This window comes from Elephantulus edwardii, unplaced genomic scaffold (assembly GCF_000299155.1).
Source record: "Elephantulus edwardii isolate Elephantulus edwardi_28Jun2011 unplaced genomic scaffold, EleEdw1.0 scaffold01372, whole genome shotgun sequence".
Taxonomy (NCBI): Eukaryota; Metazoa; Chordata; class Mammalia; order Macroscelidea; family Macroscelididae; genus Elephantulus; species Elephantulus edwardii.
In genome coordinates this window covers 7,034-11,239 of record NW_006401122.1, presented here as the reverse complement: position 1 = coordinate 11,239, position 4,206 = coordinate 7,034, and the positions used below count along the sequence as shown (strand labels likewise).

The following is a 4,206-nucleotide window of genomic DNA, read 5'->3' as shown; positions in this document are numbered from 1 at the left end:
GCTAACACCAGGCACCACAGAGGACTTCCTCAGGCATATAGATAGATATAATAAATATTAAAAGTTTGAGTTCCAACTACCAGCTTTTTGGTTTATCAAAGTAAAAAGAGTAAAAGTCATTGCTGTGACACCTGAACTAATTCATAACTGACCCTTAATTGGGTTTCTGAGGCTATAAATCACAAGGAAAGATACTATCCATCTTTCTCTCTTGATTTAAACTGCCAGAGATACGTGGCCTTTGGTCAGCAGCACAGCTCCCTGAGGACCCTCCCACCAAAGTTCCCTTTTTGGTTTGTTGTCAGCTGGTGTTAGTTGCCACTGAGTAGAACACAACCTACAGCAACCATGAAGAGCAAGATACCAGGCCTCCTGTCCTGTGCCAGCCTTCCAATTTCTGACATCCTGGAAATCATGATTTATAGACAAATACAAATCACTTGCACCTGATGATCTACAATCATGGAAAATAAAAATGAAAGTCATCGACAGCATCACTGGTCTCTTTTCCCTCTTCCCCCTCCTCTTCCCAGTCACTCTGATGAACTTACACTTCAGCTTCCTGGAGGCTAGGTCGCTCACTCAATGGAAACCTACAACATGGTTATGACTCTGGCTTACTGGGACCTTCGTGGGCTGGCTCATGCCATCTGCCTTCTCCTGGAATACACAGATTCAAAGTATGAAGAAAAGAAGTACAAGTTGGGGAATGCTCCTGGCTATGACAGAAACAAGTAACTGAATGGAAAATTTAAGCTGGGCCTGGACTTTCCTAATCTGCCCTACCTCCTGGATGGGGCTAACAAGATCATACAGAGCAAAGCCCTCACAATCTGTGTGGAGAGATGGAAGAGGAAAAGATCCGAGTAAACATCTTAGAGAACCAGGTTATGTACACCTTCATGGACCTGACCAGAGTGTGCTACAGCCCTGATTTTAAGAAGCTGAAGTCACCATACATGGAGAGGCTGTCTGATAAGATGAAGCTCTACTCACATTTACTGGGGAATCACTGTGGTTTTTAGGGGACAAGATCACCTTCGTCGACTTCCTTGCTTATGACATCCTTGACGTGAACCAATCTTTCAGCTGAAGTGCCTAGATGCCTTCCCAAACCTGAAAGACTTCATGGCCTTCTTTGAGAGCCTGGATAATATTTCTGCCTACATGAAGTCCAGCAAGTTCCTCCCACCACCTCTTTTTTGGGGAAAAAAAGGCCGTATGAGGCAATAATTAGGCTGTATGCTTCTTGGAGCCAGAAGAGAGCTAGCCGCTCCCAGAGAACTCCCAGCTACCCTGCCCCACAGCACCAGACTTCTGTTACCACATTTAACATCCTTCTCTCCTCAACGCCCTTTCTCCCTAAATCCACCTCAATCAAGCTCTTTAGAGCATTAGTTCCATTTTACTTCAGCGAGGTCCCCCTCTGGAGCTCTCCTCCCCCTGCATGGAAGTCAACCAACCCAATCTCTCTCTAGTGTCCTCTCTCCTTGGAGAGCTGCCTGGACCCCTGTCCTGGAGGACTCACAGGTAGGTTTCCTGCCTTGTCCTGGGGGATCAGTATAGCCAGTCTGTGGGGACTACTCCTTTGTGGGCCCCACCTCAGCTGGTCCCCAAGAAAGGGCCTATTCATGCTTGCTGTGGTTTGTTCCTGGGTACCTAGCTACAGAAATAACTTTCATGTTGATGCCGAGGTTTGGAGAAGGAGTCTTTTCCATTAGTTTTGGTGTCCAGGCAGGGTTTTGATGGATTTCAGGGTCTACAGGAGAAGAGGAAGACTGAATGATGAGGATTCTTGCCCCTTTCTGACACCTCCATATGCTTCGCTGTCCCACGTCATGGAGATCTCGGCAGAAAGGAGGGTCCTTCTATTCCTGGGGGCCTCATAAATTCAACTGACCTGGAGTCATGACAACCACTGTGGTTCTGAGAGTGTCTGGAGTGTTACATCAAGGGTATCACAACTAGGGAGATTATTCCTTTCACCTTCACCTAGAAGCTCCCGCTGATCCAGATCCACCCCTGCCCCCACTCTAGTCCCATAATAAATCTCAACAGAACATATCTCATTGGACTGGGGCGGGGGGGGGAAGTCATCACCTTCAAGTCGATGCTAACTTATACTTTCTTTTATTAAAAAAATTATTTTATGTTGATTTGTTTACAAATTTCATATATGTTGTGTTTCACACTATTCTTCATTCACATTGTGTTTCATGCAATCATTCTCATGCATTATGTTTTATAAAATTAATCACTATTGGACTTTGTCCATCATTATTACCCTATCTTTTTACATCTCTGCTGAATCTTTCCCATTTCCTTTACTCAGTCCCTCTACCCACCAAATTGTACAACCCTGTGATTTCACTTCTACCCATCCTTTCTCCTCTGCTCCTATCCCTTCCAGCCTTGGGTACCCATATACATTTTGCTAATGATCCTTCTATTTTATAATAGTGGTCTTGTTCAGTATTTGTCCTTATGAGACTGAATTAGTTCACTCAGCATAATGCTCTCCAGTCTCCCCTAACTTATGTAATATTTTTTTTAAGTCATTACTCCTGAGTGCTGTATGGTATTCCGTTGTGTGCATGTACCACATTTTCTCAATCAATTCAGTTGTTTGGACATTTGGGCTGTTTCCATATTCTTATGATGGTGAATAACACTGCGATGAACATTGGTGTACAAGTCCCTATTTCTGTTTCAGTTCTAATTTCCTTGATGTATGTATATTCCTAGTAGGGAAATAGCTACTAGCTTGTGACTCCTTATGGCTACAACCAGGGGTTTTAGCACTCAGACATGGTTGAATTAAAATTCTATTGCTTTTTCCCTGACTCATATACTTAAGTAATTAATAGAGGATCTTGAGCTGATTATTTAACTTCTTAGTCTCAGTTTCCTAACCTGCCAAGTCAAATGATTTGTCTCATGTTCTTATTATGGAGAAACACTCTCAGAATTACTCATGTCACTGGGGCTGGAATTTACTTGAGGACTGCTACCACCACCAATGACAAAGATGATAAGGAATTCTGAATAGAGAAAATAGTTTTCACCTCCTTGGTTATTTACCAAAAGTTTGGTTGTTTGGGTACTTTCAGAGATATCTCCTAAAAAGGCTTAATAATTCATATCCAGAATAATAATAATTGAAAACTTTATGGAACATAATTCCACTCTGACACAAGCAGAGTTTCATGTTTTTGAATCAACTTAACAGTAACTGGTTAAAAATGCTAACAAGTAAAAAGTCAATGAGAAGCATAAATGTAAATTCTAACTTGGCTGAAATTCTAAGGTTGTAGGCAAGAGACAAAGTAAAGCAGAGGATCTTTGATCAGTATGTCTACATTTTTTTAAAAAAAAATTCGGTCATATGCCTGCCAGTGAGATGGCTGGTGATATGTCCCTGTTTTCTTCTTTGGTAATCCCAGCCATGTCCTTACATTCACCTAATTGTAATTTTAATGTAGAAACTTTTTAAATTGCTAGTCTGACTTTGAGAACTTCTAATGTCATCACACTGGAATGGGGACTCTTTGCTATTTTTTAAAAGCTATGTTTTAAAACACCATCAAGCTTAAGAATTTTTACTAGTTTTCCAGTTTCTCCATTGATAATGAAAATCCAGCCTTAATAAAAAAGTTAGTAGTTTTCATTCACAAGCCACTCCTCAGGGGAAAGATGGGTGTTCTCCTCCTGATTTACAGCCTCCAAGCTTGACAGAAGGCTGCCATGAGTTGGAATCCATTCTACAGCAGTCGTTTTTTATTGTAGTAAAGTGAGCTCTGGTGACCTAGTGGCAAGAAACTACGTTGCAATCCCAAAGGCATGCAGTTCAAATCCACCAACTGATCCATGGGAAAAGGATGGACAATCTTCTCCTGTGTGATTGACTGCCTCTGAAAACCCACCAGAGAGTCAGCTATAGTCAATTCCAACTCGACGGTACACAACAACAATATTTTAAGTATGTAATGTTTTAGATGTATAGTTGTTTTATGTGTATAATTCAAGACATCCATTAAGTTTAACAAATTTTACAGCCATCACTGGATCCAAAGTTTTATATAACTTGCAGTTTATGAAATACCAGTTGACATGTATCAACAAACAGATGTAACCCTGGATGTGCTCACAAGCCTATGACAAGATATTTAGAAGACAGCTAGCTAACAACTTACTTCAGGAGATCCA

At 41.3% G+C, this 4,206-nt stretch overlaps 1 pseudogene; it reads left to right on the top strand.

The window, feature by feature from the left end:
• The first annotated feature begins 600 nt into the window (after nucleotides 1-600).
• Nucleotides 601-1,233, top strand: LOC102869467 (annotated as a pseudogene).
• Nucleotides 1,234-4,206: the final 2,973 nt, after the last annotated feature.